The 27,544-nt window shown below is 38.6% G+C and overlaps 1 protein-coding gene and 1 pseudogene across 1 annotated transcript in view; one reads left to right on the top strand and one right to left on the bottom strand.

Annotated features, from left to right (window-relative positions):
- Window positions 1-26,923, top strand: LOC141411545 (asparaginyl-tRNA synthetase-like; annotated as a pseudogene).
- LOC141410479 (ferroxidase HEPHL1-like) overlaps window positions 25,478-27,544 on the bottom strand; it is an 80,994-nt gene continuing 78,927 nt past the window's right edge. Inside the window, exon 11 of the mRNA XM_074070544.1 lies at window positions 25,478-27,525. The gene's annotated coding sequence lies outside the window, so the exon portion shown is untranslated. The remainder of the gene's footprint in view (window positions 27,526-27,544) is intronic.

Raw genomic sequence — 27,544 nt, 5'->3', positions numbered from 1 at the left:
AGCTACGTTAGCGTGCTGACGTAGGCCGGTAGAAACGCCTGTTGCTCCCCGGCGTCGGGATGCAGTTTTGCAATTAGTTCTCCGCGGTCGATTGCTCTGGCTACTCAGCAGCGTGGTTTTTTTCGTGGAGGTAGCTGAGTGTGCCGGCTCCATTCCGCCTTGTTGGGAAGAGGAACGCAGAGGAGAGGTTCTGTGGACACCGAGCTGAGGCTCCCTAAAGGCAGCAGAGCCACCCGAGGGCCCTAGAGCGTGCGAAGGCAGGGCTGCGGCCCAAAGCAAGGGCAGCTGAAAGGGAGGGTCTGCAGATCGTGTAGGAGTTCGCTGGGGCCTGGGCTGGGCCGGCAGAGGCCCGGGGCTGTCGCGCAATGCTCGGGGCCCGGTGCCTGCTGCAAGCCCTGCGCTCCTGCTCCTCGGCTCCGTGCGCGAGGCCAAGAGCTCCCGCCACTGAGCGTGCGAGACGCCCTCAGGGCCCGGGGCGCAAGTGGGGAGCGCGTGAAGGTTCAGGTGGGTGTGTGGAAAGGGGATGGGTTTTCCCCCGCCTTTTCTTTAGGAAATTATGTGGCACAGCCACATCTAGCTTTACTTTGTGCTGTCGGGTCAGACGGGACGACCATCTGGGAAAAGTTAGACCAGGTAGACACAGCAGGAGTCCGCGCTTCTCTTTTTCCTAAGGTGCTGTGACTTTTTGCAAAACTGTTCTGATGTCTACGAAATGCAGAAACAGATTTTCGTGATACCAGAGCATTGCGTGTAATCTTGTGAGTCATACAGAAAAGTGTAAGCAGACAAGCCCCCTTCCTCCACCTTGATCTCAGAGTGAATGTCCACGGTTGTGTAATGGTTGTCCTGCCCTCACTTCGTGAAGGCAGAAACTGTGTGTTTTTGTCACATGTATTCATATGTCAGGAAGTACTCCTTCCATTAAACCTTGTCTGTTAAGCTTTTAGGTGCCTCAGTGCCTAAGGTGGGGCTTGCATGTAATTTACGTTTTAGTAAGTTAGGGGAACGTGGGATGTAGTCGTTGGAAAGAGCGTAGGTGTGGAGCTGCCTAGCTTTAAATCTCTCCCACCAAGAAACTTACTAATTGTGGGCGTATGACTTAAGTGTTCTAAACTTTAGTGTACTTTTATGAAAGTGGAGATAATACCAGTCCCGACTTTATAGTCCTGAAATTTACATGGTACCATGGGTATAAGATATTTAGATCAGTGGCCCACAGTCAATAAATGTTAGCTACTACTATTTCTCCTGCTAGTAATATTTGCAGCCATTCCACATGGAAGATTCCCTCTAACAGGAGCATGTTAAAGAAGGGGGCGGGGTGACCTCCTTAGATTGAAAGACACTGATGCAGTTACCTTGCTGTTATAGATCCTTGCTGTTTAGCATAATGACCATTTGGATCCTCTTTGCATTTATTTGAGTTTCCATATTCTTTCCATGATCCAAATCAGAAGCTTTCTTGCACTCATCTACTAGCTCGGCATTCATAAATGATCGTTTTTGTGTGCTAATCGAGAGGATTGGAAGATTGAGCAGAACCTGCCTCCCAAGTTAGAGGTTCAATTTAGTGCTTTACAGTCTAATATAGCAACCAGTCACTTGTGCCTCTGAGCTTTTAAAACGTCTGAGTTGAGATGTACTGTAAGTGTAAAATACATGGTAATTTTCAAGAGTAAACAATGCAAAAATCCCTCTCCTGACACACACATTTTTTTTTTGTTTGTATATGTTACTGGGGATTGAACTTGAGCTTGTGTCAGGACTCTACCATTTGAACCACACCAGTCCTTTTGCTTTTTAGTTTGTTTTTCAGGTAGGGCCTTTGCATTAACTTTGACTCGTGCCAGCCCCAGACCACTATCTTCCTATTTGCACCTCCGGAGTACCTGAGATTACAAGTGGGTACCACCATGCCCAGCCTCAACATATTTTTATGCTGCTTGCATGTTGATATATTTAGGGCATAATTGGTTAAGTAAAATATTAATTTCTCCTATTTCTCTTTACTTTTAATGTGGTCACTAAAAACTATAAAATTATGTGTGTAGCTCACGTTTTACTTATTTTGGACAGACATACTCTACAGCAATATTATTATTACTAGTGTCAAATATTAAATAACTGAGAAAGCAGAGAATTCCTTAATGCTTGAAGTTTGGGAAGGTTTCTTACTCAGGTGACTTTTCAGCTGAGCCCTGAAGGTTGTATTCATCAGGTAGTGACTAGGATGGAGTGGAAATGGCACCAGGATGTGACCCCCAAGCAGAGGGAAATTGCTTGTTGGTGAGAACATGAATTTTGAAGTCGTAACTGTGTCTAAATCCCAACTATACTACTTGGTAACTGTAACCTGGGCCATTTTCTGGAACTTTTCTGAATGTATTTCATTTAAAAAATGATAACCATTTCATTTTGTTCTTGTGAGGATTAAATAGCATAATATTTATAAAGAACTTAGAACAGAAGCACATTAAAAAATGTTCAGTGAATGTTAACTTGCACTAGCAAGTAAAAATAAGAGTAGTGCTTTGGAAATTACTGTTGAATGATCATAACCAAAAAGTAAATGCCCTTATGAAGCACCTTGTACATGGGACTGAGGCAGTTTATACTTCATGCTGTGTAACTGGCAGAAGATCAAGGGCTTTCCAGTCAGAGAGACTTGGGTTCAAATTTGGAATCTACCATTCAACCAGCAGTGTGACTTTCAGCAAGGGTTTTTTTTTAAACTTTGCCAAGTCTTGGTTTCCTCACCTGTGATATGGTTATACTAGTCCTTAGAGCTGTTGGGAGAAGGAAATGAGAACGTATATGAAGGTAGTAGAGTGTTTTTTACATAGTACATGTACTATGTAAGCTTTAACTGAAAAACATTTGTGAATTATCATCTATGTCCCTGCCAATACATTTCAGTAACTATTGTACACATTTCCTTCCCTTAAAGCATTATGGAAATGCAAGTAAGTGTTAGAGAAACTTTTAACAACAGCATCTGCAGATTATTGCAGGACCCAAAGGTCATAATCAATAGATATTTTTTGTGTTTCTTTGTTTTGTTTCAAGACAGTGTCTTGGTATATAACCCAGGATGGCCTTGAACTGGCCGTCTTGTCTCCTCCTCCCAAGTGCTAGGATTATAAGCATGTACTGGCATGCCCAGTGCATCAGTAGGTTTTTGTATGTAGGGTCATCTCTTGCTTTCCCCAGGCATGTTTAATGGTGAGTGTCTATCTCTATTCATTGACTATACATTTATTAGATACTTCACAATTTTTTGGTGTCCACTAGAGTGTTAGTCTCTCTTAATGCCTATGCTAGTTAATTTAAGTTGGGCAGATCTGAGAGTTGTTTTTAGCATTACTGGTCTACTTGAAGACATCTCATTTGTACTGGCATGTACCTATCACTTAAATTAAGATTTTGAAACTTTGTGTATCACTTAGTATGTGTTCATAATGAGACTTTTTTTAAATTGTCCTGCTGGGTGGGAGTACAGTGTAGCATTTACAAAGTTCTTACAGTTTATCAAATGCATGATACTTGACTTCACCCCTACACCATTCTCCTTCCTCCCTCCTTCCCCATAATGAGACGTTTTTGAGAGGGTTTTTTTTTTGGTATGATATTTGGTAAAAGGAAAAAAATCTGTAAAGATATGTCTAGTTTATACTATGTAATCTCCGTTCTGAGAATTTCATATAAAGCGAAAGGCACCAAGTTGTAAACCCTGTTCTTTGTAATTGGAAGGGGGATGGGGACAAAAATACCTGGGAAAGGCCAGTATTGAGGGCATTGGTTGTGAATTAGGCTCATGAACTTGATGGACCATTGCCACCCATTCAAAATAATGAGCTTTATTATGAAAACAACAAAAGGTAGAATGTCAAAGTGTGTGTCTCACTGTGCTAAGGAACTTAAGTTTGTGTACACATAGATAAACTAAAAGCAGTTCATTTTATGCAGTTGATATATTGAGGTAAGATTGTGAGTACGGTTTTTTCTTTTATTTAGTCTTCTTTGCATGTGTAATGAAATGTAAAATGATTGTAAATTCACATTTGGAAATGTTTCTGTTCCTTAGGGATGGTTTCGTTCAGCCTGATCCCAGAAGGAAGTCTTGTTTCTACATGTAAATGATGGGTCATCTTTGGAGAGCCTTCAGGTTGTGGCTGATTCAAGCTTTGACAGTAGGCAAGTTGCTTTTTAGAGTCTTTTTTTTTTTTTTTTTCCATCTCCAGCGTTTCCCACTTCAGTAAGCCAGTGTTTACATTGCTCCCTGAGTGATCTTTCTAAACAAATCTATGGACTATAGCTTAAGATAAGGCCAAATACAAATACTTGGAATCAGGGTCCTTCCAGCTCAGGCTTTCCTTGTCTAACATCTTCACATGCTATAACCCTTACCTGTGCTTTCTTTCAGTCTTTCTTAACTACCTACCCTCCTCTAAGCTCTTCTGCTTTCCTGACTCCTAGCTCTTATAGATGTTGCTGCCTTAACCGGATCAGCCTCTTCTTCATGTGTCTTTCGTAGTTCCAGATAAGGGATCATCTCATGTTCCTAGTTCTTGACACTGGCAGGTGCCCACCTCTGTCATAGAATGTATGACATTAGTAGGTGATCAGCTGTATTCCTTTTGGATTCCTTTTGACTAAGGACTCCTACTTCTCTGAGGTTAAGGATGATAGTACTTTATTCATTTTTGTATTGTTGGCCCATGGCATAGTGCCGACAAAGTAACAATTACTGTTTGTTGAATACATTGGAAGAAACTTTTATGGCCTCATTCAGAAGATGTTAAAACTGACACCATCTTTGTGTTAGGGCATAACCTCTGGGAAGCAAAAGATTATTTTGACTTGAATAAGAGTGCTTTGTTATTCCAAAGATTGTTAGGATTAATGTTCTCTATCATTATTTAGGTTCATGAGACTATTAGGTCAACAGGGCAGAACAAAAAGACTGCTTTAATGTAATAAGCAATCTTTCAAAAAAGGTTGTTTTTCTGATGATATCAATCAGTACAGTAATCATGGGTATTTCTAATGGTACTTAAGTTTTGGAGGTTCTGGAGGATGACTGCCTATCTCTTTTAGGTATTCTCAAAGCCCCCAAGGAATATTCCTATATGTTAGGTAGTGCATATTTTAAGTTAGAACCTCTCAAAATACCTTCTCAGACTTGGTGAAAATGTAGTAGGGTTTTTGTTTGGTTTGTTTGTTTGTTTTGCCCCCAGTAACGCAATAGTGGTTAGTCTTTTTTTTTTATTGTTTTATTATTCATATGTGCATACAAGGCTTGGGTCATTTCTCCCCACTGCCCCCACCCCCTCCCTTACCACCCACTCTGCCCCCTCCCTCTACCCCCCACCCCCTCAATAACCGGCAGAAACTATTTTGCCCTTATTTCTAATTTTGTTGAAGAGAGAGTATAAGCAATAATAGGAAGGAACAAGGGTTTTTGCTGGTTGAGATAAGGATAGCTATACAGGGAGTTGACTCACATTAATTTCCTGTGCATGTGTGTTACCTTCTAGGTTAATTCTTTTTGATCTATCCTTTTCCCTAGTTCCTGGTCTCCTTTTCCTGTGGGCCTCAGTTGCTTTTAAGGTATCTGCTTTAGTTTCTCTGCATTAAGGGCAACAAATGCTAGCTAATTTTTTAGGTGTCTTACCTATCCTCACCCCTTCCTTGTGTGCTCTCGCTTTTATCATGTGCTCAAAGTCCAATCCCCTTGTTGTGTTTGCCCTTGATCTAATATCCACATATGAGGGAGAACATACGATTTTTGCTTTGTTGGGCCAGGCTAACCTCACTCAGAATGATGTTCTCCAATTCCATCCATTTACCACCGAATGATAACATTTCATGCTTCTTCATGGCTGCATAAAATTCCATTGTTTATAGATACCACATTTTCTTAATCCATTCGTCAGTGGGGCATCTTGGCTGTTTCCAAACTTAGCTATTGTGAATAGTGCCGCAGTAAACATGGGTGTGCAGGTGCCTCTGAAGTAACCTGTGTCACAGTCTTTTGGGTATATCCCCAAGAGTGGTATTGCTGAATCAAATGGTAGATCAATGTTTAGCTTTTTAAGTAGCCTCCAAATTTTTTTCCAGAGTGGTTGTACTAGTTTACATTACCACCAACAGTGTAAGAGGGTTCCTTTTTCCCCCACATCCTCGCCAACACCTGTTGGTGGTGGTGTTGCTAATGATGGCTTTTCTAACAGGGGTGAGATGGAATCTTAGTGTGGTTTTAATTTGCATTTCCTTATTGCTAGAGATGGTGAGCATTTTTTCATGTGTTTTTTGGCCATTTGAATTTCTTCTTTTGAGAAAGTTCTGTTTAGTTCACTTGCCTATTTCTTTATTGGTTCATTAGTTTTGGGAGAATTTAGTTTTTAAGTTCCCTATATATTCTGGTTATCAGTCCTTTGTCTGATGTGTAGCTGGCAAATTATTTTCTCCCACTCTGTGGGTGTTCTCTTCAGTTTAGAGACCATTTCTTTTGATGAACAGAAGCTTTTTAGTTTTATGAAGTCCCATTTATCTATGCTATCTCTTAGTTGCTGTGCTGCTGGGGTTTCGTTGAGAAAGTTCTTACCTATACCTACTAACTCTAGAGTATTTCCTACTCTTTCCTGTATCAACTTTAGAGTTTGTGGTCTGATATTAAGATCCTTGATCCATTTTGAGTTAATCTTGGTATAGGGTGATATACATGGATCTAGTTTCAGTTTTTTGCAGACTGCTAACCAGTTTTCCCAGCAGTTTTTGTTGAAGAGGCTGCTATTTCTCCATCGTATATTTTTAGCTCCTTTGTCAAAGACAAGTTGGTTATAGTTGTGTGGCTTCATATCTGGGTCCTCTATTCTGTTCCACTGGTCTTCATGTCTGTTTTTGTGCCAGTATCATGCAGTTTTTATCATTATTGCTTTGTAACATAGTTTAAAGTCAGGTATCGCGATACCTTCAGCATTGTTCTTTTGACTGAGTATTGCCTTGGCTATTTGTGGCCTCTTGTGTTTCCATATAAATTTCATAGTAGATTTTTCAATCTCTTTAATGAATGTCATTGGAATTTTGATGGGAATTGCATTAAACATGTAGATTACTTTTGGGAGTATCGACATTTTTACTATGTTGATTCTACCAATCCATGAGCATGGGAGATCTCTCCACTTTCTATAGTCTTCCTCAATCTCTTTCTTCAGAAGTTTGTAGTTTTCCTTGTAGAGGTCATTCACATCTTTTGTTTGGTTTACACTTAAGTATTTGATGCAATAGTGGTTAGTCTTATTTGTATAAGTTTTCTTATTTATATAAGAATAAATTTTAAAAGGGAATATTGTATACTAAACACACAATTAGGTGTGGAATTTCCTGACATTATTTACTTTAATACAGTATTACTGTGTTGAATATTTCTGTACAGTTTATTAAAGAAGACACTTATATTTATTATAATTATGAAATGTTAGAACTGGAATGGCAATTCAGTCATTATTCCAACTTCTTAATAGATGATTCTTAAAAATAAATGAGTACATGTCACTTTCTGTAGTAGTCATACAGTTAATTTGTGGGTAAACTTGAACTAGAAAATACATTTTTTTTAAACAAGAAAGTAGTGTATATATGCTAAAACCATCTAGCTAGAAATAAATAATAAAAACATAAAAAATATGATATAAGCCAGTGCATTGGTACACATCTATAATCCCAGCACTTGGAAGAATCAAAAGTTCAAGGCCAGCTTGGGCTAAGCATGAGGAGACCCTGTCTCAAAAAAAGAAAAAAGATATCACATAATACAGAGAATTCCCATGTGGTTCTCACCTAGCTTCCCCAATGATAGCCTCTTACGTTACCATAGTATGTTATCAAAGACAAAAATTTTGGTCAATTTACTTTTTAATAAGAATACTTATATAACCGCTTAATTCCAAATTCTTAACTCTCTGTTTCTATTTTGGGTTACTGTAGAGAACTGGCTTTCGGAAGTTCTGTGGAAGCCCAGGGACAGCTGGTAAAAAGCCCATCCAGAGGGCAAAATGTGGAATTGAAGGCAGAAAAAATTGAAGTTATTGGAAATTGTGATGCCAAGGTATGCTCAGTAACACTTTTGTGAAGGCTGTTTTGGTTTAATTTAGAATATTTGCAATCTGTTTTAAGTGTGATTATTGGCATTGTTTTTTTTTCATTTTGTCTTTTTCTTTTTTGGTGCTGGGATCGAACCCAGGGCCTTGCGCACGCTAGGCAAGCACTGTACCACCGAGCTACATCCCAGCCCTAAGTGTGATTATTGGGAATACGGCACATAGAACATATTTCACTTGTGACTTTCCTAGTAATTGGTATTATTGGAGTTTAAACCTAGGGTGTTGAGCTTGCTAGGCAGGCGCTCTACCACTTGAGCCAGGCCTCCAACCCAGCTTCCCTGATAATTGAAACAGGCCTTAGAGCCTTTAGAGATAGTAACAAAATTATTGTGTAAAGATCTTAGTCTTCTGAGTAAGAGCTAAGTATTGATCTGTGCATCTCTATGTTGTCTGTCATAGTTAAGACTCACTGCTTTTGCAAGCATGCCCAGTCAGCCACAATGACAGACTCATACCAGGAAATACCATTTCAGCTTTACATTCTTAGGAAAGCTAAAAGTGATTTTTGCATGGTCCAGAACTGATCAACTAAGAGTAGTAGTCACTAGTCACCTATGGTTATTTGATTTTAAATCAACTAAAATTAAACAAGAGGGCTAGAGGCATGGCTTAAGTGGTAGAGTGCCTGCCTAGCAAGTGTGAGGCACTGAGTTCAAGCCCCCAGTACACTTCCTCAAAAAAAAATCCCAGTTCTTTGATGGTATTTGGTGCCCAAATGTTGCTATTGGCTACCATATTGGATAGTGCAGATACAGAGAATTTCCACTGATCAGAGGAAGTTCTATTAGATGGTTCTGATCTAAACTGTTGTAATATTTGGGCTGAACAGACAAAAAGATTCTATATTAAGAGATTTTTATATCTGTTTTTTACAAGATTTCTATTAATAGCTTTATATTTATAAGCCTGATAAAGAGTTTATAGGGAATAAAATAAAAAGTTATCAATCTAATTCATTAAATTCATAGCAATGAAGAAAATGAGGCCCAGCCAAGCAAAATGAATTGCCTACAGTTCAACAAGTAGTGGCACATGTGAACATTACATTCTAGCCATTTGACTTCTCTGTCTTTGCTTATTATTTTCAAATGTTTCATGAGGAAAAAATACAGGAAAATTATAACATCTTAATTCATTTGTAGTTTTTTTGGAGCAATGGAAAAAATTAAATGTAAGGAAATAAAGTGGAATAATTTTCTTTTAAAATGTCATTCTGAGTAATTTTCCAAAAATTCTAATTGACATGTAAGATTAGGAATGAGGGTCTAAGGTTTCTGAAAAATAGAGTGAAATAATTTGGAAGTCAAGAATGGAGAAGCTAACCATTTTTGGTTAGCAAGTATGAGGCCCTAGGGTTTGAACTCAGGGCCTCATACTTGCTAGGCAGACACTCTTAACACTTGAGCCACTCTGCCAGCCTGGGTTTGCTTTTTTCAGAGGGACCTACAAATATTAAAAATTGCCATATGTTTTCCTATTTTTAAATTGTTCTCCCTTGGCTTCTGTTAGTTTGTTACTTTCACCTTCAGTTCAGTGTTTTTTTAAAGTATTTAGACATGAGAGAATTTTGAACACCTAGCGGTCTGAGATCTCAATTAATGTGGCCACGTTTTCCTGTTAGTGTGGTACTTACGTCTTCACAATATAAAAATCAGTATATTCACAAGACCTGAAAAGAACAGACAACTCTCAAAGAAGCAGGCTGCCAGTGTAGCTCTTTTTAAGCATTTCTATTACCTTTTCTTTTTTAATGACATTTTGGTTTTTTGTCTGAAAGGATATATCTGTCTTCTTAATTTGGTAACATGAGTGTGGGAAGGTTGGAAATATTTCAAGTTGAAGTCATATTTTCCTTTAAAAATTATTGTAAATCTTCAGTATTCTGCTAAAAATGAAAGAAAGCTGTTGGCCCTCCCTCATGTTCTTAGATAGCAGCAACTTGTTGATAAACAGTACTTTGAAGAGACTGGGGTGATTTTAAAATAGAATTCCAGCTGTGTGCATACAATGGTAGGAAAAATCATTTTAATATCTATAATATTCTGAACTCTTGTGTGCCAAACAGTGGATTGCTTTGCATAGTTCTATGCTAATCTCTTCATTTGTAAGAGGAGATTGACAGCTAGTGAGTAGCTGATAATGGGTAGCTTGATAAATAACAGGTGAGTCTCAGTGATGCTAAGCACCTTAGCCAATGAGTAGGAGAGCTGGCTTCAAACCACATCTCTGAATCCACTTACCATTCTACTTACCTGGTAGGAATAATGTGTACTGTAATCTGAGATATTAAGAAATAAAAAGCATGTTGGTCTTGTTCTAAAGCACTACTGTTTAAAAAGTGCTCTGGAAACTGGTTTTATAAAGTAGGATATTTTTTGGTTTTGTTTTTTGGGGGTTTGTTTTCTAATTTTTTTCTATTTATTCCCAGGCTTTCCCTATCAAGTATAAAGAGAGGCATCCTCTGGATACTTGAGACAGTATCCTCACCTCAGGTGTAGGACTAATGCTCTGGCTTCTATATTGAGGGTCGCAGTGAAGCCACAGCTGCTATTCATTCCTTCTTTAAGGTAGTGTTTCTTGAGAAGAAGTTGAATAATTACAACACTGGGTGTTTTCCTGAAAGTTCTTGTCACTGTTTGTTCCAAGCACCTTTATATGTTTTGTGCAGAATTAATTAAAACAGGCATGTGTATATGTGTGTGTTTGTGTGTATGTATGTATCTTGTGTGTGCGCATAGTTTGCTTCATAGCTTTATCGAAGAATAATTGACGTAAAATACTGGACAAACAAGTATACAGTCTGATGAATTTTGGCATATGTGCATACCCATGAAATCTTCCCTGCAGTTAAGATGGTGGACACACCTGTAACCCCAAACATTTGTATGTCTTTAATGTCTTTATTTCACCTTCATTTTTCATATGATACCTTTTCTGAATATAGAATTATAAGTTAATGGGTTGGGAAGTTTGCTTTAATTGAAACAGGGCATCATTATGTTGCCCAGGCTGAGTGCTGGGATTACAGGTGCAATTAAGTACTTTATAGGTGCCACTGTCCTGGCTCTCATTCGCCCTACTCTCAGGATGGATTGTTTCTCTACATGTAACTTGTTTCGTTTTCTCTTCCCCCACCACTATGGAGTTTAAAATTTTCTCTTTATCACTGCTTTTTATGAATTTGTAATGTGCCTTGGCACAGTTTTCTTTATGCTTCTTTTGGGTTTGTTGAATTTCTTGGATCCATGAGTTTATGATTTTCATGAAAAACATAGTTTTTTGAGACAGGGTCTTACACAGGCTGGCCTTGAACTTGCTGTCCTCCTCTTTAGCTTTCTAAGTAGCTGGGATTTCAAGCATGTGCCACTGTGCCTGGCTTATGAAATTGTTTTAGCCAATAATTTTTCAAATACTTTTTCTGTTACCTCCCTCCTTTGGGAACTGAAATGACCTATATATTAGGTCACTTGATGATACCCTTTAGCACCCTAATGTACTTTTCTTTGAAACAAATTTTTTCTGTTTCTTTTAGATAGTTTCATTTGCTTTGTCTTTAAGTTTACTAATCTTTTCTTCTGCAGTGCCTAATTTGTTGTTACTCTCATTCAGTGTGTTTTTCATATCATACATTATAAACTCATAGGCAGGTGTTCACTGGGACTGGGGTTTGTTTTGTTTTTGATGTAGTGGGAATTGAACCCAGGGCTTCCTACATGTTAGGGAAACACTCTTGTAGGCAAGAGGTATATCCCTAGCTCCTTTTTATTTTATTTTGAAATAGCGTCTCAATAAGTTGCCCAAGCTGGTCTCCAATATGTGATCCTTCTGTCTCAGCCTCCTAAGTAGCTGGGATTAAGAACCACCATAGACAGCTGGGCCTTATTATTATTATTTTTTTTAATATCTTCCATGTGTACTTAACTTTTTGAACATATGGAGTACAATGTTAATCTAAAAAGTGTTTTTATATTCTCATTCTAACATGTCTGTCAGTTGTGAGTTACTTTTGATAGATTGATTAGTTTCATTTTGGGTTATGTTTTCTGCCTCTTTGTATGTTTGCTAATTTTTGATTGGATGCCATACTTTATGAATTTTATGTTGTTGGGTGCTGGATACCTATGAAGCTTCTTGAACTTTGTTCTGGTATGCAGTCAAACTGATCTTTTGGGGCTTTGCTTCTGTTTTTGTTTAGCAGATATGGAATAGTGCTCAGTGTGGTCTTCCTGAGAACTAACTCTACCTTGTGCTTGTGAATTATGAGTTTTTCCACTTAGGTTTGTGGGAACATTCAGCCAATATGTAAATACTACACGCTGCTTCTTCTAGTTTACTTATTTAATTTATTGATTTATTTTTGTGGTACTGGAAATTGAAACCAGGGCGTCACACTCACAACTGCTCTATCTCTTCAGCTATGCCCCAGCCCTTTTGTTTTTGTTTTTGAGATAAGATTTCCCTAACAGGTTGTTGATAACTTTGCTTGGGCTGGCCTCAAACTTTCGATCCTCCCGCCTTTCCCTACCAAGTAGCTGGGATTACAGTCATGTACCACCACACCCTTCTCCTCTAACTTTTCTAGATCATTCTTTCCTAATTCTTGGGTGGTTTCCTCCATGCATATACTAATTAATTCTCTACTCCTAAATGCCCCTTTGCAAATCCCTGGAGTTCTCTGGGAAGTTCTTTCCTCTCATGAAAATCTAGCCAGTTTGGTCTCCCAGACTCTTAGCTGTCTCTTCTCAACTCATTGAGTGCTTGGCCCCACTTTAACTTTCTCCTCCTATGCTGTGGCTGGAAAATTTCAGTGTTGTAAGCTGGGTGACTGGTAGAGTTCATCATGTTTGTTTCCCATCACTTGGAGAGCACTGTCTTTTGTTGTCTGGTATCTGATAGCCAGTATTTTGAAAAGCACTGACTGCTTCATGTGCTTTGCCTTGTTTTTATTGTTTTTGTTTTGTTGCAGGTAAGAGGGATCCAATCCGTTTCTCCATCTTGCTCAAAGATAAGTACATCATGTCACTGGGAGGGCACCAAGTGACCTTTATCTGGTCCAGCAGATAAAGCTTACAGCTGAGCCTGGCTGAGGTGCTGCACACCTGTGATCCCAGTACTCAGGAGGCTGAGGAGGAAGATTGCAAGTTGGAGGCCAGCTGGGGCTACACAGAGAGATTCAATACATATGCTCTTACAAGCTTACTTATACAACTTCCATATGGCTCTTCAGTAGTGCTTGAACCACACAAACATAAAATCTGTTTACTTCTAAAAATGCAGTTTTTCCCATTGACTTCAACAGCTGCTGAAAAGTGTGCCAGCTTTAATTCTGAAACAGTTTTACAGATTTTTGACCACTAGGTGGTAGTATTGGCCATCTGTTGACAAGTAAACTTTACGTACTTATGTTTCATTATCAATTGAAGCTTTTACACATAATCTAAACAATTTAAAAATAAGAAAAATCTGTAACAAGAAAATTAAGTACAATGAAGTAAAAGTTTTATAACATCTATATGGTTGAAAATAACTTGAGTTCTAGCACTATTGATGGAGAGTTATAAAGATAGACACTTGTCAAGTGCTGTAAATTCACTTTTTAACTGAAAAATCCTGATGTCTCATTCTATGTTATATACTTGTATGTGTGACATTTGGTACTGAATTGTTTAAAGAAGTCACTATAGTACTCTGGGGTATACTTAAGTAATAGTTATGTGTTATCTGGTATTTGGTACTGTTTCTTTGGTTTGTTACTATAGGAAGGTTCTGCCTGTGAGTTTTAGGGCTTATCCTCCTCCTTATAGCAGACTCCAAGTCTTCTGTGGAGTGCAGTAGTCTTTACTCTGGTGCTTTTCAGTCTGTGTGACTGCTTTTTATAGTTTTTATGGCTTTTTGTTTCTTTCTTTCTTCTTGTTACTTTTGTTGCCAATGGTGAGTGTTGAGCAGTTCTTCTCGTATTTCTTTTTTGTTGATGCTGATTAAATAGTGATAGTTATTTTGGTTATGTGTGAAAGAAAAATATAGTCCATCAGTCTTCTGAGTGATGTGTATGTGAATTTTGTAATTTTTAGATACTCAGAGCCTTATAAAATATCTGGTTCTAAAATGTGTATCAAAATATGTAGGTATTTGGAGGTAGGGAATGGAATCTTGAAAATTGAGTGCAGTGTTAGCCTCTCTCTGGTGGGCATATCCCTAATCAGGAACCCCTTTGCTGTGGGATAGCATAAGTATCTGATGCTGGTAACCCATTTGAGGCAGACAGTGACAGTATTCCACCTTTCTTTGTTACTTCCTGTCCATTTTTCTATCTGCTTCCACTCTCACTTTCCTTCTTTGACTTTATTTGCGCTGCTTTATTCTTTTTATTTCCTCCTTTATAGTGTTTGGTAATGTAATGGACTTTGAGGAGCATTTTTAGCAGCTGGTAAACCTTTATTGAAAAGGTTGGTATTATTAAAGATAATTCTCACTCCTTGTGTGATTTTTTTTTTTTTTAAATCCCATTCCTTATGTGATAGTTATTTACTTCAGGTTTACAGTGTTATTTCTTGTGGCATTTAAGCAGTACTAACTTTAGCAATTGTATTTAGTTACAAAGTTTTTTTCTCTCTTTCTACCTCCCCTTCCCCACCCTGGTTTCCTTTGGACTTTTCACTTTTCTTTGTTTACTGTGCACATGCGCATAGTTGCCTACATTCGTGTGGAATAAACGGTTTGTGTCCATATTCTTGGCTCCTAGGAGATAAAAATTTTATGCAGTAGTGTTATTGATTATATCTCGTTAGCACTCTATAACGTGCTCTGCACAGCACCTCTAGGCATACTGCTCTCAGGTTCAAGTACATATTTATAGCTTGAATATTTAACCCTCTATATCATGAAGCAAGTCATTGACTAAATATTTTGTATTCAAACCAGAATTCTTGAATTCAGAAGTGTCCTATTTGGGAGGTCCCTGATAATACCTGGAGATGTTCCACCTGGACAGGTGGAACTTGGCAGAGACATGAATGTATGAATTGATTGTATTGATTTCATAGCTAAATTTTGCATTAAGCACGTACTTTTCTGCCTTTGTATTATAAATTCACTTTCACCTGCCTTCACTCCCACTCTACCGTATCTATGCTGAATGTAACCTTTTGGCTCCATCCATGGTCAGAATGAAAGAAGCATAACCTTGAAGTTGACAGGTTATTTTAATCCTACTAGCAACAGCTTTTGTGGTTCACTAATGGAAATCGTCTCAGACTTTTGATTGGAAGCCTCGGTAATGGATGGACTTGGTGCTGCTCAGAATATTCCTATGCAGTGAGCAAAGCATTCTGCCATCGATTGAGTGACAGAGACTCCCTGAAAGTCATTTCTGCAACTTTGCTGTTTATTCTTCAGTCCCTGTTTGTGTGTTGACCTTAATTGTTCTTCTTTTTGATAATTGCTTACAATCGATGTTCCCTTCCATGATAACTGAACTTGATGTTGCTCACTTTGCATTCCCTTAGCAGCTTGGCCAACATCTTCATCACCCATTAGCCTTGGTGAGTGTGTTTTAAATCACCACCAGCATGTTAGAGAAGTGGGCAGAAGAAATAGGATTACAAATAGTTCCTGAGGACCTAGCCACTGACTGGTTGCGTGACTTTTGCAAATTCATGATGTCTCTCTGATACTCGATTTCCTTATGTTTGAAATGAAGAAGTTACACAAGTTGATATCAAAGTCTGTTCCAGACTTAAAATTCTTTGTGATTCTGTACATGGTAAAACACTCAACTCAGGGAGCATGGTGGTGTGTATCTGTAATCCCAACATTTGGGAGGCTAAGGCCAGAGGATCACGAATTTGAGGCCAGCCTGGGATACACAGTGAGACCCCCGTCTCAAAAATAAAAACAAACAAACAAAAAAACCCAGCAAATGAAGAAAACCACTCAACTGATCTCTCAACAGTCTTAAAGTTGAGGAGTTTTGGAGGGATTAGATATGGCATTCTCTTAGTGCATTTTTGTAGTGTAAGACGGTATGTGTTCTTGGAATTGTTTCATATGCAGATATATTGAAAAGAGCAGTTTTTCTTTTTCTTTTTTTTCCCCAGGACAGTGGTTTTGTGCATATTCATACCCCAGTAACCACATCCAGTGACTGTGAGGGAGCTGGAGAGCTTTTTCAAGTCGAGGTAAGTTGTGTTTTCTTTTTGGAGACATTGCTGTTTGATTTTCTTTTCCAAGTGTTCACTTTAAATTTATTTAGTTGTGTGGACAGAAGACCATGTAATTCTTAAAAATCATTCAAACTTCCAGTTTTCTGTCCTATCAGCCATATTACTTACACTGTAACTGGAAGAAGTGAATTTTTAATTTTGAATTTAAGTTACTAAATTGGCAGACTAGGGAAATTTAAGGAGATTTGCAAGGCTTTTAAGATATTTCTTGTGTAAATTCAATACATAGTTAATATTTTTAGCTTAAGTCATATTTAAGTTGTTTGGCTGTACTGGGGTTAGAACCGAGGGCCTCAGGCCAGCCTGAACCACAGTCCTGCCTCTGGCCTCTAACATAGCTGGGATGACAGATGCATGCCCAGCTTTTTTTTTTTTCTTTTTGAGATGGGATCTGGTGAACTTTTTCTCCCTCAGGGTGGCCTCAAACCATGATCCTCCTAATCTCTGCCTCCTGAGTAACAGGGATTACAGATGTGAGCCATTGTACCCACCCTCCCTTTTTTAAATTCTTAAATAAGTTCATTTTTCATAAGAAATGACTTATGTTCTGTGTACCTCATGAAGGCTCTTAGTTTAGTTCTTTATTTAGCAGTCATATTTTGAGCTTGTAGTATGTGCCAGGTACTGCCATCCTGCCCTTACTGCCTAAGCCACGTGTAGTAGCTCACACTTAGAACTTCAGCACTCGGGAGACTAAGGCAGGAGCATTGCTAGTTTGAGGCCAGGCAAGGCTACATAATGAGACCCTATCTCATATTTATTTACCAACTCCTTTATCCCTAAAAATCAAGGTCTTTTTTTGTACATTTGCCTGATTCTATCAACTTGCAAAATTTATATGTAACTGCTTTCTTGTTTCAGTACTTTTTAACTGTTAAAAATGATGTGTCCTCTTTATGTTGTTAAACAAAGCATTCACTGGGATATCTTCATTGAGGTCATTAAGAGTAGTAATTGAATGTTATCTTCCTTCATACATGAAGAACATCTTGATGGTAATTAGTCTTCTGGAAAAAAGAAACCCAGAATACAAATGCTTTTTTGAGAACTGGGCATGGTGGTACATTTCTATAATCCCAACACTGGAAGGCAGAGGCAGGGGAATCACAAGTTCAAGGTCACCCTGGGCTACATAGTGAGATCCTGTGTCAAAACAACAAACAAATACAAATGCCTCATTTAATATTCAGAGTGTTAGCACCTGTATATATGAATGCAAAAAAAGATAGCAAATGAAAAAAATAATATTCTAAGAAACATTGTCTTCTTGGTTTTATCTTTGTCTTTGCTCTTTAGTACTCTATATGAAGTGAAGAAAAATGAAATGCCATAATCCCTTAATCTAAACCATTGAATATTTTTTTAAATGCAGGAAAGCAAAGGTGTAATTTAAAGGTGTTTACAAATAAAAAGAATTTTTAAAGAGACTCAAACAAGTTTAAAAAGTCTCTACCAAACTTAAATAAGGATAAATTTGGAATTAACTGCTTTGCTACCAGGGAAATCTAAGCAGATCTGAGTGATTACAATGTGTGTATTCTGCCCTCTAAACAACCCAACACAAGTTACCAGAAAAGTATGACTAGAAAGAGGAAAAAACATTTCTAAAACAGTATGACAAGTGACAGGTGTTTTGTGTTCATATTATTTCAGGGCTTGGGAGGGAAATTTTACTAGTGGAATTAGGCTTGGCTGTTCAAAGTACCAGAAAGACCTGCTTTTGGATTTACTGATTCTGGGTTCCTACACTTGGTCTGGATCAGGGATTTTAGCCATTTGTGGCTTGTGTTTTTTGTATGACCAACCTACCATCTTTGTTGTTTTCAGAAGTTCAAATAATAAGATTTCTGTTTTGCCCCTGGCAACCCTCTATTCTTTGGAACCAGTGCTCCTTATTCTCACCTCACATGTTCTGTCCTTCTAGGATTCATTGTTAATTTCTTCCTGGCTGCTAGAAGAGGCATAGGAGTGTGAATCTTGGCCCCTACTTTTAGGAAGAGGTACACTTTTATATTTAAATTCTTGGGTCCTTTAGTGGTCTTCTTTTCTTCTCTGGCAGTAGTTATTGAAAGCTAAGGATGCCCACCACACACTAAGGTTAGAGGGCAGCAGTAAGAGATTACCTTGAAAAAGCACAATAAGGATACATACTTCTAATACTCATATTGAAAAGTGAATGCATGCCCCATCCTTCCTTTCTTTTTCTTCCTTTTTTTTTTTTTTTTTTTTTGGAGGTACTGGGATTTAAACTCTGGGCTTTCCACTTGCCAGGCAGACACTCTACCACTTTAGCCATGCCACCAGCAGCCCTTTTTTGTTATTTTTCAGATAGGGTCTAGTATTTTTGCCCCAGGCTGGCTTCAAACCTCCATCTTCCTCCTTATGCTGCCCATGTAATTGAGATTACAGTTTTTTTTGAGATGGAATCTCACTAATATTTTGCCTAGGCTGGCCTCAAACTGTAATCTTCCCAATCTCAGCTTCCTAGGTAACTGGGATTATAGGCATATACCACTATGCCTAGCCCCGTATTTTAGTTTTCTTTCTTTCATCTCCATTTCCTGTTTTAAGATTTGGGATATTTGTTAAGGTTTGAGGACTACTCAATACATACATAAGTTGCATTCATGTACTAATCATTTGTTATTCAGCAGAGTTTTGGTGCCATCTGTGTTCAAGATGCTGTACTAAATGTTATAAGGGATATAGAGACATAGTTGAGGTTCTGCCATGTAAAGCTGGTGAGCTGGCAGGGTTTATAAAGGACAGATCATGCTTGTTATTCACTTTGACATTACTGATTCTACAGGAGTATTTGTTTGTAAACTTTTTCCTGTTTGTCTTAAGGTTCTAGCTGAGTTCACAAAATTATGTTTGGTCTTTACAATACTGAAGTAACATGGATGGTTTCCAATTTAGTATGGTTCAACGTAGGATTTTTCAACTTCACAGTTGTGCAAGAATGATATGCATTCAACAGAAACATACTTTGGTTTTGATTTTATGGTTCCAGGGAATAAACCTGGTGCCATGCACGTGCTACGCAAGCACTTACTGAGCCCCACTCACTGGCCCAGAAACCATACTTTGAATTTTGACCTCCTGGGCTAACAGTATGTGGGTGAATGTTCTCATGATGCTGGGCAGCGACAGCAGACTGCAGCTCTGTCAACCACAGTCCTGGGGCCAAAACCAAAACTCTGTGTGGTGTGCTACTTAGTAGGATGTTGGCTGGGTTAGGTATATTAAATCCATTTTTAACTTACACTGAGTAGGTTTATTGGGATGAACCCCATTTTTTTTTCTTTTATTTTTCATATGTGCATACAAGGCTTGGTTCATTTCTCCCCCCTGCCCCCACCCCTTCCCTTACCACCCACTCCGCCCCCTCCCTCTCCCCCCCCCCTCAATACCCAGCAGAAACTATTTTGCCCTTATTTCTAATTTTGTTGTAGAGAGAGTATAAGCAATAACAGGAAGGGACAAGGGTTTTTACTGGTTGAGATAAGGATAGCTATACAGGGCATTGACTCACATTGATTTCCTGTGCGTGGGTGTTACCTTCTAGGTTAATTCTTTTTGATCTAACCTTTTCTCTAGTACCTGTTCCCCTTTTCCTATTGGCCTCAGTTGCTTTTAAGGTATCTGCTTTAGTTTCTCTGCATTAAGGGCAACAAATGCTAGCTAGTTTTTAGGTGGATGAACCCCATTTTAAGTCCAGAAGCATTTGTTACTTGTCGCTGAGAAAGTAAAAGAGATTAAGGCAAGAATTCAAGGGGAATAAGGTGAAATGACTTTATGTATACATTTGAGATTACGGTGCTGCCAGTTATGAGAGATACGGAATTAGAGCAAAATTAGGTGAAGAAGGATTGATCTGGTCAGGAAAATCTTCCAAATGAATATGTGACTTGACTATACCTTAGGGAGGGGATTCCAATTAAGGGGGAAATGTGAAAAGAATTGGAGAACTGAACTGGGCAAAGGGTTTTGAAGGCCCATATTGGTAAATTATAGAAACTAAAGCTGGGTAGCTTTAGTAATAAAGAGGATCAAGGACTTAAAATTCTTATTGAGACATCTCACATACCAGAAATTCACTGAAAAGTGTACAGCTTCATGGTTTTAGTATGTTGCATGAGTTGTGCAGTCAATCACTGTGGGCATTTTCATCACCCCATAATAAGCCCCATGTTCATTAGCAGCCTCTTCCTCTTCCCACCACCAGCTTTGACACCTAGTTACTTTCTATAGATTTGCTTCTGGAACATTTCATATAAATGGAATCATACAAGGCATTGTGTTTTGTTCCTAGCTTCTTTCACTTTTAATGTAGCTTCTGAAGTTCATCCATGTTTGGTATATGTGAGTACTTCATTCCTTTTTATATCCTGTGGGTACCCTACGGAGTGGATGTATCATACACATTATGTTTATCAGTTGATGGACGTTTGTAATGTTTGTAATGCTTCTACTTTTTTGACTATTATAAGTAATACTACTGAGAACATTAGTCAAAAGTTTCTGTGTGGATATGCATAGGATTTCATTTCTTTTGGATGGAATTTCTGGTTCACATTTTGCAAAACTACTGATCTATTTCCCAAGATGGCTGCACCATTTCACATTCCTACCAGCAATGTAGAAGAATCCAGTTTTACTGCATCCTTGCCTATACTTGTTGTATTCAGTTCTTTGATTCAAGAGGTATATCTTATTGTGGATTTGATTTGCATTTCTCAAATGACTGAGGACATTGAACATCTTTTCATGCGTTTATTGATCATTTGTTTATGTTCTTTGGAGAAATGTTTTAAGTCCTTTGCCCAATTACACAACAATTGGGTTGTTTTTCTTTTTGTTATTGAGTTCTAGGAGTTCTTCTGTATGTTTTAGCTATAAGTCAGTCTACCCCCAACCCCCAGCAGTGTGAAGATTCTTATGATGCCTGAGGGGCACAGCCTTGAGTATGCCCAGCCACCCAGAGATGGCACTCATTTGGATGGAGCTTTCTTCGTCTGTCTCTTCTCCTGACCATGCACAGGCTCATTGCTCTGTTGTTTTTAACAAAGTCCTGGGGCCTAAATTGTATCGCAAACCGATCCAATCAAGTTTAGTTTCTTTTATGGTGGCAGTTCTCAAGGTCAGTATGTAAAATTTATTCTGACTTCAAAAGAGCTGTTCCTGGCTGGCTTTCCTAGTTTCCTTCTAGCAACCTAACAGATCCAACAGTTTAGTTTATATCCCCACAAATCTGCCAGTCTCCAATTGCCTTTTACCAAAACCTACACTGAGAGAGCACCCTTCATTTGAACTTTTCCACACTGTTGTATACGAAGTCTGTGCCTTTGGGGAGAGACTTGGACCTCTGTTTTATGGCCTGCTTCTCTGCCCAGGCAAAATTTTGGAGCCAGTAAGTACTCTAGTGCTAGAGACAGGGACAATGGCTGCTTCTCTTTGAATGACTTCCTAATTCAGGAGCTGAGTGCCCAGAGGAGGGCATGACAGCAGCCCTAGGTCTCCTTGGCTTTCCTCTCCTGGTCTGGAGCTCTGGGGCAAGAGCCTTACACCTAGAAGTAAACAGAACCAGTGCGTTCTTGGGTGTGTCGCTCAGCAGTGGAAATGCTGTCCTTCGGAGTGTAAGGGTGACGCGAGGGAGTGGGCTCTGGTCCAGACACAGATGAAACAATGGCATTCCCTTTCCTCAAGTCTTCAGGGCTTACTTAGTAAGAGAAGTAAAGAACAGTTAACTATAATACAAGTTAGAAAGGGTAAGTATTATTGTGAAAGGTAGGAAATGACAACAGAAGTACAGAGAAAGAGTAGGGCCTGCAAAGATGAGTCAGTTTGGGGCCAACAGAGCTGAGGCAAGAGCTTTCTAGGAGTAAGTAAATCACAGAAGCTATTCCAGTTCTCTCCCTATCAATGTCAACTTATCCAACAGATCAAACAGTACCTCTTTGGGAAGCCTTCCAGGATCCCCAGGTGTAATGAGACCATCACTCCTGCAGCACTTTCCTCCTCTGTTGTCTTCAGATTTGTTAGTATAAAGATGTGTTTCATTTAGCTCCCTATATGACGGTGGCTGCATGTCTGCTTTTTCACTACATAGCAACCCCGGAGGATCTAGATTGAGTCTCATGAGTTTTGTTAACTTCCTTCAGCCCTGGAAGTCAATCCATATTTGCTGAATTTAAAATAGAGAAAAGAAAACTTGTTAGGAAATGGGAAGTAAAGACTCCTAACACTGGAAAGGAAGATGAAGAGGAAGGAGTTAAAGATGAAAAGGTAGGGGCCAGGGAAGGTAGTCTGGACTTTTTGCAGTAAGCATTAAGGGAGTTTTTGGAAGGGAGTACTATAAATAGAGTTGTCCTTTAAAATGATTAATCTGATAGCCATGTGTAGAATGGAGTAGAATGAGAGAGTGAAGGTAGAGAGACTGGATAAGAGGCTATTCCAATTTTGCATGGAAAATAAGGAGGTCCCAAGTGGTACTATGGTGTTAAGGATAGAAACAAGGGGCATCTAAGGGATGATAGCTAGGACAGCCGCCTTTCCTACTGAAAAGATCAAACAATCTGACTCACGCCAGCAATCTTTGGGATGAAACAAAAAGACAAAAGCCTGGATTCAACTCCTGAGTTTGCCACACAGTTGCTGTGTAACCAAGGATACATCACAGGAAATCTCTAAGCCTCAATTTTTTCATTCACTAAATAAGAATAATACTGCCCACCTCAATGGTTTGTTCTAAGGCGTAAATGAAATAACACATTTTATATTGCCTGCTGAATCATAGCTATTTGGCATTTGATAGCTATCATTACCATCCTCAGGAGTTTAACATGTTTAATAAAGTGTAGGTTATATAGCTTGTTTTAAACAAATAGATTTTAACTTTTAAATTTTAGTTTAATTTTCACTTTAGATTACATTTAGATTTACAGAAGAAGTGAGGAAATGGTTCAGATGTTTCCCACACACCCAACTCCAGCACTCAAGTTCTCCTATTGTTACCATCTTGCAAAGTACAGTACATTTGTGACAGTTAACAAACCACTATCAATACATTAAAGAAGGTCTACAGTTGACTACTATTTCCTTAGTTTTCCCCTAACACTCTTCTGCTCCACAATCCCATCTGGGATAGCATATTATGTTTAGTTGCAGTCTCTTTAGCTCATCTTGGCTATGATGCTTCTCAGATTTTGTTTTTGATGATGACATTGCTTTTTACCATTATAAGGTGCAATTAGGGATTAAATTACACATTCTCCTCCCATTTCAGCCTTGCCCCTACCCCTTGCCATAGTTTAATGTTAGAAGGAGGCCATGATGAGTTCTGGGACTCACAGCCACTCTCCCAGAATTCTGTTTTGCTTGTTTGAGGTCCTTGACATTTGAATGAGGTATTTTGCAACCAAAGTAGTCAAAGTCAAAATAATCAAGCGCACTAGACTGTCTGTTCTGTTTAATATTCATTTGAGAAATATTTGCTGATCAGTCGCTATCTATCTGTACGACAGTCTTAATTGCATGCAGCAGTGAGCAAAACAGGTCAAAGGTTGTTGTTTTCACAGAACCTAATTTCCAGTTAAAGAGGCAGACAAAAATCAAGCTAACAGACATCTAAAGTGATTATTCCTATGATAAGTGCTACAAAGGAAACCAGCGTTGGTGGGAAATAAAAGAAGGGACCCACTTTGGAGAAGGCAGCTTGGGGAGCTCACATCTGAACTAGAAAGGTTAGAAAAGGGATGGGGATGCTGAAGAGGATGAAAAGGGAGGGAATTTAAGGCATAGAAAGGAGAGTGCCGAAGGCAAAGCTCTGAGATCTCTTGTTAGAAAAGATCTACCAAGATACAGGAATTAATAATGAAGCAGAAGAGAATCCAAGATGTGACAGTGGTGAGCATGAGTCAAATCAGCCTGGGCCTCACCAACAAAGAAAAGGGTCTGGGGGTTATTAAAAGTAAAGTAGAAATGCACGAATTAGGAGAGTGATCTGGTCATATTGAGAAAAACACTGCAGTAGCTGTGTGGGCAGTGGTTGGAAGAGGCAAGCGTGACAGCGAGAAAGCGGCATACATTTACTCTCTTACAGCTCTGGAACTCCAAAGTTTGAAATCAGTTCCAGGCCAAACTCCCTCTGGAGGCTCTAGAAGAGAACCTGTTCCCAGGCCTCTTCTGCTTCTCTAGCTCTTTATACATCACGTTCCTTAACTTTTTGGGTTTTTCCTCTATCTCCAGAAGTATAGCTTCCTGCTTCAGTTGTTACACTGCCTCTTCTATCATAGAATCTCCATCTGCCTCTCTCTTATAGGGGACGTTATGATTACATTTAAAGACAATCTGGATAATCCAGGATAAAGTCCCCATCACAAGATCCCTAATTTAATTAACTACGAAATCCCTTTTGCAATATAAGATAGCAACACAGGTTTCAGAATTAGGATATATAATCTTTGGGAACACTACTCCATCTACTTTAAAAGACAAAGGATTTGAAAAGGTCCCAATATCAAGTTCTGAGGAATGTGCTGACAGAGAATGACTAGCAAAAGAGATTGAGAAGAAATAGAAATTGAGGAAGAAGGAAGCTCACAGAGCCAGTGGACTACAGAGGTGTCCAGAGGGAAGGAACTCACAGTTGTTGCTGAGAGGTTGAGTAATAAAAAGATGGAAAGCTCTTTGCTTTCCATTTTTAGTGGAAAACATCGTTGATGATTTCATAGAGTAGTATAGAAGGAAAAACTTATAATTGGGGGAATTAAGTCTTTGAGAAAACAGGAAGCAGAGAACCTGGCCATGCAAGGAGCAAGGGCACTTCTTCCACTGTAAGAGAAGAAAAAGACATGTGTTGATGAAAGGAGGGGCTAATTGTCCCAAAAGAGCGAAGCTGAGAATGAAGGAGGATTGTGTGTTTGAGGAGACAGTGTTTGAGGGGTCAAATTATTTGTAGAGATACATTATTTTTTCCATTTTTTTCTAGTCATTGTGATTAAATACCTAAAAGACAATACATTTTTTAACCATCACTTTCCCCATTTAATGGCAGGTAATTTTGAGTGAAAAAAATCCAAATAGTCATCTTCTAAAATGTGAAACTTTATTAAAAAGAGAAATGGTGCAATAAAACTATTTTCTTTCCATTAAAAAAATAAACCAAGTGAAACAGAAAAAACATAACTAAATGAATTATTGTCATAGTAAAGGTAATAAATAAGGTATTTACCGTAATTATTATTATTATATAATTGTACAGCCTACACATGTTGAAAACTGTAGAGCTTGTACTACAAAATCACAGTGGTTAGCAGGCTGAAATTCAAAACCTTTTGGGTAAAAAAAATCTTTTGGGTACCCTACTTGATACAACATTCAAGCAAACTACAAACAGACTCATTAGCATTTTCATCCTGTTTTATGTAATACTATAGATTCTAGCAGATTACCCATTTCCCCTCACTAAAAAGATGAGAAAGTATAAAAGTTTCCACCACCAGAGTATTTATTAGGTTGTACTCGTTCACCTGGACACTCAAATGATCCACTGTTAAGGCAGATGTTCTATTATCACTCTTCTGGCATCAGCACCTTGCCCTGAGCTAAGGGCAATTTCTCAGTCTAGTAATAAAACAACTTTGCTTTTATCAATCTTGCACCTAATGTCTAGACATGCCTACAAAGAGGGTGCATTACCTCACAATGGTTGAATTTAGTTATTCAATATTTTATTTTTGCATGTGAGTCTTGGAAATTTTAATACTTACTTTCAAAGTTGATTTAATGGTTTAAAAATTACCACTGAGACTCTTTTTCTACACTTTCCTTTTTTTCTCCTCCCCTCAAGGGCTATGGCTTTAAGAGTCAGAGAATTTGGGGTTTTTAGAAAGCCTTCTTCTCTCAACCAGTCAGCTGCATTCGTGAATTCCTCCTCATGTTCCTGACATGATGACACTATTCTTATTTCACAGAAGATGGAGACCTGGGAAGATTCCCCCTAATTCAGCGAAAAATCAGACTCAAGTTTCAAGCCCAGACTTGAAGTTCTACCCCTTACTGAGACCTTACAGGAAACCCTCAGGTCTCTAACTCACAGTGGGAAAACCAAGCCTGCTCCTTCACAGATTCTAGCCCTCCCAAAATCTTAAATAGAAATATAAATTTTCTAGTTAATTTTTGAAAGTACAGATATTGCTATGGAAACAGTGTAAAAACATATAACATGAAGTGAATTGTAAACATTCAAGTATTTCTACAGTTTTGAATAAAAACAGCAGCAATTAAAAAAAAAACCTTATAACTTTGCCTTGTATAATAAACAGTGCACAGGCTATTTATAGTAAAAGGGAAGAGGCCAGGAGAGGTGGTTAAAGCCTCCAAAAATTCATTTGGTCTAATTCTATCACTAGATACTGATTTAAGACATTTCCATGAACTCTTTAGAAACTTATTTTCCCTGGAATGACTAAGGGAAACATTTCAAGTAACTGTGATAAAAAAAATTAATGTTATTCTAATTAGATAGACGTCTGAGTCATTATAACTAGAAGTTGTTCATCTAGAAACTGATGGTTAGCAAAGAAAACACTTTAATCTAAAAGTTATGAAAGATGGAATATGAAAATATCTTTCAGGGGGTTTCCCACTTAAGCAAATTTGTTCAGAGAACAGACTAAGGATAGGCATTTCTCAGTCCTGTGCATTCTCCTTTTTCTGTATATTTTGTACCTGAGGATTATTCACAGCCCATTTAAAAATAAATAAATGAAAGCAAATTGCTTTGGATGATGCTACAGAGGATCAGAAGCCTGATCCAGGATACAGTATAAACCTTCCTTGGTGAACAATGCTTTGGTCCATTTTCCTGGTTGGCCCACCATCTAGCCAGCTGTGGAACCTCACAACTGCCGCCAAGAAAGGCCAGAGAGTTCCCAGAGCATCCGTGGGGAGTGCACAGGACTGGACTTCTCGGTAAGCCATCTGTCTCCTTGCAGATCGGAGTCTGAGGGACAGAATCATAGTGGCAATCAGGAAGAGGAGTCCAGTGATGAAGAGAGTGACCAAGGCTGCCTTGGCTCCTCCTGGGCCCAGATTCTTGCCAAAGAAATAGAGCTCCTCTTTGCCAGGTTGTTCTGTGACAAAAGAAAAGTG

This window comes from Castor canadensis, chromosome 1, assembly GCF_047511655.1.
Source record: "Castor canadensis chromosome 1, mCasCan1.hap1v2, whole genome shotgun sequence".
NCBI classification, from domain to species: domain Eukaryota; kingdom Metazoa; phylum Chordata; class Mammalia; order Rodentia; family Castoridae; genus Castor; species Castor canadensis.
This window is presented reverse-complemented; position numbering and strand designations above follow the sequence as displayed.